Source organism: Montipora foliosa, chromosome 7 (assembly GCF_036669935.1).
Source record: "Montipora foliosa isolate CH-2021 chromosome 7, ASM3666993v2, whole genome shotgun sequence".
NCBI classification, from domain to species: domain Eukaryota; kingdom Metazoa; phylum Cnidaria; class Anthozoa; order Scleractinia; family Acroporidae; genus Montipora; species Montipora foliosa.
Window position 1 is genome coordinate 3,924,261 of NC_090875.1, and position 13,126 is coordinate 3,937,386.

Sequence of the window (13,126 nt, forward strand, 5' to 3'; positions counted from 1 at the left end):
TTTAACGATGGAAATCTAGCGACCGAAGCTGAAGCAAGGTGAACCAATCAGATTTTAAGGAATTACGTATTATGCCAATTGTTGCTTCTAAGCTTCCAAGGCTAAAAACAGGAATTTTGAATGACAGAACTTCGAAATCCTCTATTTCATCGAAGATGATGAAGACCTCACTCGTTTTTGTGGTCATGGTTGCGTGTTGAGCATACATGAAGATGTGACTTGCGTGACCTTCATTTAACATAACACGTCAACACGACAAGCAAGTCGTTCGGTAGTCACGTGATTAACCCAGTTTCGGAATGATGAGAAATTCTCTGATGAAAGTCACCTTAGAATTCAGGCAATGAGAATGAAAGGTAAGAAAAACACTTCTTAAATTTCTACAATAGGTTTTATAAGGTCTCCAGGATACGTTAAGGCGTCAAAAACAATTTTAAAATTCTGACCATGCATAACACCTGTAAACACACTGAGTTACGCAAGCCGCGGCAAGCTCGGTTTCAAATGTCGCTTCCAAATTTTATAATTGCCGTGATATTTTCCCTATTTGACTTTTTACTTTGGTGAGGCAGTCAAGGGGCTAATATTCAAATAATCCGTAGCATTTTGAATATCGTAGAACAAGAATTGCGATTCGTTCCGCATGCAAGGAACGTGTTACCAATACAGTTGTTTCCTGAATTAAACAATGAGAACACTCATAGCTTTCGCGAAATAGTGTCAGACATGTACAGTTTTGTGTGATCAAGACTTGGTAACTAAATCGATTCTAAATTAAATTACGTTTGCCTTTTCTAAATTTTTAAGTGGCTTTTTCCATACATTCATCACAGGTACTTCACATCATTAAAATTTACTTTAAGCAACCAAGAAGTGAGGATGGAGATGACCGGGGTCAAATGCATATCTTACTTTTCACTCTGGGAGGTGTCACAGAAAAAAAGGTATTATATGTAAATGTGTACTTATTGCTGGTGTTTGCATGTGGCGTTATGTTGGCCATGTTGGATGGCGAGAACAATAACCTGTCTCACAACTGGGAACAAAACTTTATTAATATGCAAATTATTTGAAAAGAAATTGTTTGTGTATTGCTATCCAACATGGCTGCCTTGTCACGTGGGTGCAAACCAAGAATCAAAACAAGTCACTCGACTCAAAGTATGACTTTGCTCTGGTTGTCAGAATGTCACTCCAACAAAGGTGAATGGAATAACAAGGAAACAACTATTCTTTAATGAACACTTGATTTCTATTATTCCATTTTGATTGAAACTTGGCCTGCTGGCACAAGGAGCTTATATTTTGCATAAATGGTCACTTGTAAGTATGTTGCAGGGGACATAGTTTTTGAGTGGACCAAGACGTAATGTTCCTCTCTCCACCCCGGTGTATAATTGGGTACCAGCAAATTTAATGCTGGGGGTAACCCTGCGATGGACTAGCATCCCATCCAAGATGGAGTAGAAATACTCCTAGTCACTTCATGCTGCGGAAATCCGGGATAAGCTCCGGCCTAATGGGCCACTTGGCACGTATTCAGACTTAAGACGTAACATTAATTAACCCATTTAACCTTAAAGCAGCCCTTATTGATGAGTAAGATTGTGTGGTGTTAGACAGAGTAAAATGTTATGTCTCACTCTCAGGACAGAAGTGTTACTGCTGATCAATAACCGAGATTCAGAGAACCAAGGAAAAAACCTGCATAATAGTGCTGAATTTGCTATAGTGTGTTATTCTTATAAGAAATGATGAAATGTGGTATTTGCTGAACTATGATTCAGTATGTCTTTTTCATTGTGTTTTAGGTGCCTCATTTAGAACTAAGGCCTGAAGTTTCTGGGGTGCCTGTTTAGATTTCACAAGATGTCTAACATGGAAAATAACGATCGTTATGATGGTGTTTCATATCAGCAAGTTATTGCAAGGTCTTCAGAAGAGAACATGATTAAGTCCCAAAAGGTTTTGGCTAAGAATAAGCCAACAGGGAAATTATCAAGAAATGTGACTCTGCTACAAGGCATTTCCCTTATTGTTGGTGTAATGATTGGTTCAGGAATCTTTGTGACTCCACGTTATGTCCTGTTGCATTCTGGTTCTGTGGGTTTGACATTAATTGTATGGATTTCATCTGGTGTCCTAGCAATGTTTGGAGCATTGTGTTATTGTGAACTGGGAACAATGATTCAGCGTTCCGGGGGCGAATTAACATACATTCGTGAAGCACTGGGCCCTTTGCCTGGTTTTCTAGTAAGCTGGACAATGGTTTTGATTTTGAAGCCAGCATCTGTAGCTATAGTCACTCTAAGTTTTGCATCTTATGCTATCCAACCATTCATGGATGCAAGTCATGTGGAAAATGAATGGCTTATAAAATTCATAGCAGCCATTTGTATTGTTTCAATAACATCTGTTAATTGTCTTAGTTCTCACTGGGCAGGTCAGATACAGATTATTTTTATGGTAATGAAATTATTGGCTGTTGGAATGATAATCATGATAGGAGCTTCTCAGATTGTCAATGGACATTATGACAATTTTCAATCTCCATTTGAAGGAACCAACCCTAATATTGGAGAGATTGCCCTTGCTTTCTTTAGTGGTTTATGGGCTTATGATGGCTGGAACCAACTGAACTATGTCACAGAGGAACTGCAGAATCCTCATGACAATTTTCCTCGTAGTATTATGATTGCATTGCCTCTTGTAACACTTTGTTATACACTGGTCAATGTAGCATATTTCAGTGTTCTGACACCAGCAGAAGTTCTTTTGTCCAACACTGTTGCTGTGTCTGTAGCTGAGAAAGTCCATCCTGTTCTTGTTGTGTTGATGCCACTGTTTGTTGCTTGTTCTTGTTACGGTGCTGCTAATGGCTCAGTCTTCACTAATGGCAGAGTAGTGTGTTCAGCTGCTAAAGAAGGTCATATGCCTCAGTTTCTAGCAGCAATCAATCACCATTTCAAGACTCCTTTACGAGCGATCATGTTTCCATCTTGTATTTCCATCTGCATGCTGATGCTTGGCAATTTAGATTCTCTGTTAAGCTGCTTTAGTTTTCTAGCTTGGATTTTTCTTGGTGGCACATTCCTTTCCCTCATAATCTTTCGTTGGAAGAGGCCCCATGATGTGCGTCCTTATAAAGTGTGGATTGGAATTCCTGTTGTCATGGTGATGGTGTCCTGTTTCCTTGTTATTTCTCCACTGCTGTCCAAACCACAGTCCTCAATGGTTGCTTTCGGTTTTGTCTTGTCTGGGGTCCCTGTGTATTTTTTATTTGTTGGTAATAATGGGTAGCACATTTTCATTGCAAATTCAAGTCATAGTAGTGTATAGTGGGTAAGATACAGAAGTCAGAAGTCTTGCCAAAAAATGACAACAATCAATATTTATACCTATTTAAATATGCAGAATATTTATTTCAAAAGTACAGAATAAAAGTGCAGGATATAATAAACTACAGGCTGTTTAAAAAAACCAAAAGTTGCTTAACAAATATGAAAGCCTCAATTATGAAAGTAAAACATTTTCGATAACGGTCAGGTTCCACATTCACACACATCCACACATGCAATGCTGGAAATTTGAGTCTTGAATAAAATGATACATTAATTAAAGGAAATTACTAATCATGCAATAGTTTTGAATAAAATGATGTGGATTTCAACTTTTACTTGAAACTTTTGAGTGGATGAACTGCTTTGATTCCAAACTTAGGAAGTTAGGTGTGCTTAACCCACCGACGCGTGGGAGTAAGACTTGACAGATTTTACTCTGTATGTAAACACCAGTCAATTTTATTCATCAACTGGGGGCATCTGAGGAATCAGTGGGTTAAAGGTTGATTTGTGCTGTCTTGTTGTTTATGTAAACAAGGACCCTTATTTAATGTATAGCCTATGCAGTCTTTTCAGTTTCTTTTTACCCAGACAAGAGTTGCATAAAGGCAAAAATGCTCTCCTTGCTCCTAATATTTTTGCCCTCGCTCCATGCCTTCGTGTGATTTTTGCCTACTGTTTACATCACATTAGGCCATCTTCGCTCCTAATGGGGAGCATAGGGCGTCAACCATGGACCTCCACCTGACTCTATTTTTGGCAGTTCTCTTGCCTCTAACCAAGTGATATTCTTCGCCTCCAGGATTACCTTGGGCGGCCTCTTCTTTTGAATCCCGGAGGGTTCCACTTGAGGGCCTCCTGCCTGGCTAAAAGGAAATGGAGAAGACTGCAGTGCGGGCTGTTTGAATTAGTGCCCTGGATATTCCCCTCCCTCAAGCTGGGATGCCTGTGGGATGATCAACTTTTTGAAAGCTCTTTTTAAGACCCAACCTTGTTGCCAGGGTGAAGAAGAGAGACCCTGGGAATGAGCTTGCAAAAGATTAACAAAATGTCGTTCTTGGTTATATCAAGTTCTCGAAAAAATTCTTCAGGTTAAAACAGTAAAAATGCAGAATGAATGGTTGGAAGGTGGTTAAAGGTTTTTGACAAATGGTTAGTTCCAAAGGTCATAGCCACTTTTGTCCAAATTCAATAAGATATCAGTAACAGTAAACACTGCGTGACTACAACATTAATTCAGATAAAGTTTTTGCGAGTTGCCGACTGTAAAACTTAGCCCATGACCAAAGAAGCTGTGAGAGTTTTGACAGCTAGAGCTGGTCAACTAAAAGCAGAGGTGCGTAAGTGCAAGACAATACGCACGTTTCAAACGGCAGGTACAAAACAGAGGTCAATGTCATTGTTTACCAATACAGACAGTATCCTAAACATTCATAAAAACTAACCTTAGGCCTACTTAGGCCTAAGGTTAGCTTTTATGAATGTTTAGGATACTATCTGTATTGGTGACCTCTGTTTTGTACCTGCCGCATTTCAAAGATGATCTGCAATATTTGTGATTGAAATTTCAAGATCTTGATCGATTTTGTTCGTCACCGTGTTTGTGATTCCTTTTCAAGGCGAGACTTCTCCATGGAGAAATGCATTCTGGTCGTAAGCAAGATGCATTGTGGCAAATCCAAGAACATCGAGATTTCGCATAGAATTGCCCTAACTCCTGATTCTGTTCCTTCTCGCTCGTAGCCTGCAGACCCCTGCAAGTAGGCTCTTCCGTTGAAAATAGCGACCTCCACACTGGAGTACGAGAATGCCGACGGGTACTCTGAGGCGAAGTGCGAGTCAATCTCGTTCCCTGAGCCACGATGTTTTTGGCCAGTGCCGCGGATCGAGAGCCTCGACGAGCCACGGTCCGAGCCACGGCGACAGCCACGGCGCTATCCTAGGCGCTGGCTAAAAGGATCGTGGCTGTGGGAACGAGAATGAGTTCTTGAGTACGAGTTTTCTGTACTGGGCACGCCCATTACCTTTAAACAAGGAAATTTTTGGAATGGGTGTGCTGAGAAATGTGGAGAACTCGTACTCGATTCCTCGTACTCTTTGCTCGTACTCTAGTCTGAAGTCGTTAATGGCACGCGGTCGACACACATGGACTTGGCTACCAAGTCACCATGCTACTGTCGCTCGCTCGCTTTTCTCTCTCTCTCTGATACAGTCTTGATACGTAAAGATGCATAAGAATGACCTGAACTTCACGTCGTGAAAAACTTTCAGTAAATTGCATATTTGAACTTTGGGTATCTCATAGGTTCAAATACCGTTGAAATCTGAGTCCTTCCATTGCGAAGATCTAAAATCTTACTTTCCATCAATCTTTGGACATCAGCCACCTCAAATACAATTAAGCATGGCGGTCCAAAGCCAAATATTCATTCCTGTTATTTTATTAACCATTATTTTTTTCTCTTTTAAAATTTACTCTTAGCTGTTTGTCACTGCCTTTTGGTTTGTTCGATTCTTTTGGAATTTATTCACTTCGATCATTCGTCTAGAACCTGCACTTCAAATATATACATTTATTCATTGATCAGTCCTTTCATGGGAACACATTGAGCGCAACAAAATAATTAACCTGGTCCCAACAGAGTGGCTTCGTAGCTCAAATGCATGGTAAAGCATTGCACCGGCATTGCACCTGCGCATTGCAGACGTCAAAGGTTCAAATTCCGTTGAAGCCACCTGAAGTTTTCAGCCCGGAGGGGGGGGGGGGGGGGGGGATTCCATATAATAAGGACGGGGTGCTCGTCGTACCTTTTAGGGGTTAAAAAAGCGATTTTGGTTCCTCTTATAGGAGCTTTAGTGGTACCTTTTAGGGTATTGAGCAGTAAAATTATGACAGGAGACATTTGACAATTAACTAATTTTTAATTTTGTCTGACTAAAACCCATAATTTGGTACCTCTTAAGGGTCAAAAAAATGCCACGCCCACAAGGCAGGATCTTGGTACCTCTTAGGGGTTCTTTTTTCAAAATTTCCGACAATCAGCCCCGTTCTTTTATATGGGAGTTTCCCCTGGGTTTTTCAGGTGTCAAAAGGAGACAATTTTGAAAATTGTCCCGTAAGTGCGAGGATCACTTATATCTTTCATAAATTTTGTTGTTGTCGCTCACTAGATACTAACATTATAATATTTCATATCATTGGTGTATTACAGGAACCCATGACCCGGAGCCTACAACTCTACTGTGTTCGTGTAACGGCGTTTTCACAGGCCGATTTATTTTTAGATTGAATTTCCCGCGAATGAGACTCCCACAGGAGCCCGATGACCAATTACAAGAAATTAAGCTGACGTCATAGGGTCACCGAACCGGAACTGCCTTTGTTTTTTCCGGAAAAGATAGTCTAAAATAGATCGGTCTGTAAAAATGCCGCTGCATAGGCCCAGTATGCGAGCTGTAGGCTCCGGGTCATGGGTTCCTGTGTATTATCAATGCTTTCAGGGGGAAATTTGTCCAAAAGTATATACAAATCATTAATTTGTGGCTAACTAAGCGGCTTACACAAATTTTACTTGATAATCAAACCAAGAGTTGCCTTGGAGGAGGGTTCAAGGAAACGAAGAATAAAATGACCGCCACGATTTGGTCTTTTGCTTCTGCAATCAATCTTATCTTCTCGACACGGCGGTCTATGGTTTGGCACCCAAGAAAGAGACCCTACCACCCTCTTAATGTCTCTGATATTAAAACCAAAAGAAATTCGGGATTTTCTGTAATCATATTGTAAACTCATTAGAATGGACAGGTGCGACATTAAAAATGACTTGAACATAGTAAGAAATATTCAACGACAGCCTATTAAAACTATATGATCTGGTCAGCCATTTTTTCTTAATAAAAACGATGTAGACTGGTACCCCCGTTAGAATTACTGATATACCAAACACAGATTCTAGAGGGTTGGATATGAAAGGTATTGACACAAAATACAGAGAAACAAGTGTCATAAAAGCAGGAATAACAATATTAACCTTGAAGGGTCTCGGAGTGTCGGGCTTTTTTCTCCTTAACCAAATTAACCCCATGAAAATGAAACTTCTGATAAACCAATCAACAAACATCAACCAATTGAGAAGATTTTCAACATTCGTTGGTATCAGCATTAGAAGCGCCAGAGTTGAGCGCATCAAAATGGCGGGGATAGGAGCTTGGGAATTTTTGTGAACCATCGCTAAAGAAGACGGCAACTGTTTTTCCCTGGCGATTGAAAACAAGACTCTCGAAGTACCAAACAGGCCTGCGTTAAGAGAGCCGATGCACGATAGAGACACGATAACGGGCATTATTGCTCCGAAAACTGGGCTTAAACGGTCAGCGAAGGTCAGCGCCACGGCATCAGAAGCCAGAATTTCTTGTTTGGTCAGTACACTGAAATACGCAAGGTTCATCAACACGTAACACAAGGTAACCAAAGGAATGGATATCATTATAGTTCGTGGAAAGTTTTTATCAGGATTCTTCACTTCCTCGGTAATAGAGTTAAGGCCATTCCATCCTCCATAAGCCCACATTACACTGTAGAAAGCGTGACCTATAGAACCTGGGCTAACAGCACTTCCGCGAAATACGTTTTGACGCAATTCTGTGGCATCACCAGACAGCAATCGGATAACAGCAACTGTTACTATGCTCGCCACTGCCATGATCTTGAAAGATGTGAATGTTACTTGTGCTCTGGCTGCTAAGCGAATGCTAATACAGTTAACTGCAGTTAATATGCAAATAGCACAAGCGGCTAACAGCTTCACCACAATCAATGGTGCATGGCATTCCACGCCAGCCGAGTTGGCAGACGTTTTGCCTCGGCTGGAAAAGAACGGTTCGGTGGCGTACACACCAAATGTAAGGCTGACTATAGCGAAAGAACTGGGTTCTAAAATAACACGTTTACCCAACTGTACAGGAAACCGACAAACGGACCGTAAGCCAGCTTTAAGTAAATATATTCACCTCCTGATTTCTTGATGACTGTACCCAGTTCGCAAAAGCATAACCCTCCCAACAAGCTCAGTACACCTCCGAATACCCATACAAGTAGAGTCTCTCCTATAGGAGATGCATTTCTGACCACATATCTAGGTGATATAAATATTCCTGAACCAATGATGCCTCCTACAACCAAAGCAATTGCATGAACGAGTCCAATTCTTCTTTTGATCGTTTCTCCTCGATGTTCAGTAATAAATGGCTGGCTTTCCAGGCTGTTGCCTTGCCATTCGTCCATACTTTCGTCGTAGTCTTCCAATCCATCACCAATTCTCCTTTCTTCATGGGTTATCAGATTTTGTTGTTCATATGTCTCCATGGGGGTAACTACAAAGTTCCTTGTGCTTTACGTTCTACTCCAACCCAAGATTCTCACTTCAGTGCTCTGTCACGTCACAAATGGAAGGAAGTTGCAGCCGGCAGCAGAATTGCTTGATCGTTAATTTGATGCTGTTAATGAAACATGCAAGGATTCTAATATCACGCGATCATGTCATTTTCTTTGTTGAACTTCTGTCGGCTTCTCCCAATGATTCAATTATTGCTTCATTGATTTAGTTGATGAATAAATTGAGCCTGGGTTTCACTAAAACAGCACATAAGCGTAGGCATATTCATAGACGTTAGCATACGAAAAAAATAGCATTAATGTCAGACAGTCCTTTAGCTACCATCTACATAAATTTAAGAAAATAGGTACGCAAAGCGTACATGCAAGTAACAATACACGTTCTCTTTGTTACGTTTGACATAATGCTATGTTGTGAGACTGCGTCAACTCAACTACTTTTTCAAAGAAATTCATGCAGTTCCCTTCGCATAGCAAACCATGCGCATAACTGTAACAAATTGTGTTCAAATATCGTATACACTTGCAATACAATAAAATACATATTTAATTGACCGCTCCCCATGGGGGCATTTCAGGGCCAATGAAACACAATGAACGAAACAACAACTGTTAAGAATCCCAACTGGCCGGAGGCAAAACAGTTGGCTATTTACAAGTGCAGTTGGGAAGTTGAACCAGGGACTCCCAGGATCAAATTCAGCGAGTGGTCAGAGTGGGTCTTGAACCCGGGATCTCCGGATCTCAAGGCAAACGCCCTAACCACTGGGCCACACTTGACTTCATCATAATGCAAGCGTTCATTTTACTTTTTTTAATGTGATGTCTTTTTCATTTGCTTGATTTCAAATTGATAAAAATAGAAAAAGAAATTATAAAAAATATACTTTGTTACTAAATGTAAGGGTCAATTGTATTAACAAGGTAGAGCCACAACATTTAAAGCGGGTTTTTTGGCTTTCAAGTGACGTTGAAAACGTATTTGAAATGTTTCCAAAGGAGATCGTTTCTGCTGCCACCATCTTTCGTGTCGTTGATCTGCGGAGTGAACATGAAACGATGATATTCCCAACTTTCAAAGTTCATGTATTCTAAAGTTCATTTATTTTAAGATCATTTCATTCACCTCTTGCGGGATATAACGTGAACTCGCAATCAAGTAGCTTTCAGCTGGCGTGGTAGCCCCAGTTGGTAGCACAAGTGCAGCGCGCGCATTCGCACGGCCTTGAGGGTGTAATTTGCTGTTTGTAGGTTGAGTTGCAGGTCAGAATTTCACTTACTAGTAACTGTACTAGGAACATAGCCCCTTATTCCCTTTCAAAATTTTAGTCTTCTTTACATGCCCATAGTGAATGGTGGGAAGAGACAAAACTCAACGCATTCCCGTGTTTCGTAAATACTAGCGCTCAGAAAACCCACATAAGTGCACGAAACGCCGAAGAAAAATCAGATTTGACACTTTTCAGCAAACGTAAGTGATCGCACAGGAATCAATTTTGCCCCAAGTGACCACGTTACCTTACTGATTTTTCATCATCAACTTAGCGCGCGAAGATGGCGGACATCGTGAATAAGTGAGGGCTCTTCGGCAGCACTTTTTGTTTTGATTTGTTGTTTCACACTCACATGACACGACACCCCCAAATAATATATACCGGAAATTTATTAACTACAACTACAACTGATACACTTTCGCAACGTTTGCGGTCAGAAGGCATAAAACAATTTTTTTTGCGCGATATAACAATAAACGAAACTGACCTTGTGCACTCGGCCAAGGCTGACCGTATAATGACTAAGTCAACTAACGCCCTCAGACTACAAGCCTAAATCCCACAAACCACTGCACAACTAACACGGCTCACCAGGCCTCTGATATGTGCCGGCAAAATGGCACTTTATGCTAATTTCAATATCACAAATTACATTTTGTCATAGTTAGGGTGAACAGTAAACTCAGTAACGTCATTAGAAGGTATTTAGGACTCTTTTAGGACTACATGTTTCAGATTGGATCGGATTAGAAGGTGAATATAATGTTGCAGTGAATTTTCTTTTATTATTGTTACGATTAAATGGTGCGAAACGAGAGACTGGTGTTGTAATTTTCTTCTTTCTGACGTGGCTCTTTTGTTTTAAAAAAGATATATAGAAAAGTCGAAAGGTGCATTCTCGCAATGTTTTCTTCGAATTTCCCCAAGTCATCATCGAAAAACATCTCTTTCGTCATCAACTGCGCCCGAAAATTCAGTATCTACTTCAAAGCAATTGCAATGGCGAAACATGCTATTTCTGACAGTTGTAGCCTGCGAAATTGGCAGAAATGGATATTTTGACGGCACGGACCAGAGGACTGGGTCCGGTTGTCTGGTGGGGATTATGGGTAATTTGTCGTAGAAATAAAGATCCGTTAGGGATTTGAATCAGTCTAGGTTCAGCTTTCTTCGCCTACTTTTTTGTTAAACTTTCCCCTTAGCCTCCATAGGGTAGTGGCACTTGCATAGGGTTTGGAGAATACGTTCCCTCATTCCCGAAGGGTTTTGGGTTTTCGTATCCGGCAAGTGCCCAGTGTACTTTTCCTTTAACAAGTTTTTAGGAGGTCAGTACCATCAAGTATGCTTACGTATTGTTATGCTAGAGCGGAGTTTGTATGCATATGGTAAGTAAAATAAACCGGCTTGTGGCGCTTGCTGTCCTACATGCCCATGTATCTACACAGTTGTGTTGTGATTGAGTTAGTCGTGTTGTGTCTGATTGGATAGTGGAGTCAAAATAGGTGTTTTCCAGAAAAGATAAAATGTGAAATGTCCCACAATTTAAGAAACTGATTAATGCCCTAATGCTCAGGCAGACTTGACATGATGCCCCGCCCACTGGTATGCGCATTTGTACGTACCTTTCTATTCTTAGAACTAACCCCAAAGGCGCTATTACACTGTGAAATGTTTCGTGCAACTTGTCTCGCAATGTTTTGGCGACATTGTGGCGGGACAAGTTGCACGAAACATTTCACAGTGTAATATACCCTGAAAAAATTTCGGCAAAAATCGTTGCGAGACAAGTTGCACGAAAAGTAGAACTTAATTCTACTTACGGCAACGGCTTTTGCAACGATTTTGGCTGTTGCAGGGTATGTTACACTGTGAAATGTTTCGTGCAACTTGTCCCGCCACAATGTCGCCCAAACATTGCGAGATAAGTTGCACGAAACATTTCACAGTGTAATAGCGCCTTTAAGCAGGAGACTAACATTTACATCAATTTACTTCTATTTGCACAATTTGCTTGCTTTTTTTTTTTTGCTATTTATGTATTCGTTTGACAAAACCTTTATTCTGATTGGCCATTGTAAACAGTGGGCGCTGAGCCGAAGAACTCGTGGCGTCCTAAAAATAGAAAGATACGCGCAAAGGTTGACTCATAAGGCTTGTATCGGAGAGACAATCTCCTACTCATGGGCTACTGAGCACGCTTGTGGATTTGCAATGACTTTAGATTGCTTTACCTTGAAGATTAAACGTTTCGACCTTAATCATAAAAATTACAATTTCCTCGATTGTGATTGGTTTAAAAAACTCGTATTTTCCACTAATTCACTTGCCAAGTTGTTCATGATAGGACAGTTCAATAAACTAATCACATTCAAAGTTGTAGATTAAGTCAACCAATCACAACCTTGGTTTTAATCACCATAGAAACAGCGTACAGACTCCTAATTTGGGGCTTTCTTTCTTTCTTTCTTTCAGAGCGACATTAAACAATTTACGCCTCCTTTGTCGGTATTTTAATCATGCAAGTTTTCCCTTTCTTTCATAACTTGACTCTTCTTCTTACTTCTTACTCGTGATAAACAAATCGGACTCCCCTTGCGCAGTCGTCCGATTTTGATATCACTCGCATGATTACAAAACGAATTTGACTCCACTTAATCCAATTATACCATTGCTTATTTCAGCCATTTCAATTAAAGAACAATTTATAACAATGTAACCTTTTTGTTTTCACGCTAAGCTTTCATTTCGCGTTTTTGGTGTTTCTTTATCCACTGAGCCAATTCTTTAATTCAAGTGTTACTACCCTGCTAATGGCAGAGGTTTCCTCGATTCGTCTCTCTAACGAAGAGAAAAGAAACCTCTGCACGGTTCTCATCGATGTCGTCTAGAACTTTGGACGACTCTGAATAATTCAACTCTTAAACTGTTTAATACGCTTTATAGCCAGTGTGGATTTTAACGCCATCCCTGTGGCGAAAGAGTGAAAGTGACGTTATATTGACGTCACGTCGCGCATGCGTGACAGAACATCGAGGAGAACCTTGCAGAGGTTCCCTTTCCTTCTCGCTAGAGAGCGAAATCAAGGAAACCTCTGCCAAACAATTGTACTTAAATCT

General features: G+C 40.5%; 2 pseudogenes; one reads left to right on the forward strand and one right to left on the reverse strand.

Annotated features, from left to right (window-relative positions):
- Window positions 1–261: 261 nt before the first annotated feature.
- On the forward strand, window positions 262–5,976 carry LOC138010329 (b(0,+)-type amino acid transporter 1 pseudogene; annotated as a pseudogene).
- Window positions 5,977–6,391: 415 nt separating this feature from the next.
- On the reverse strand, window positions 6,392–9,396 carry LOC138010569 (Y+L amino acid transporter 1 pseudogene; annotated as a pseudogene).
- Window positions 9,397–13,126: the final 3,730 nt, after the last annotated feature.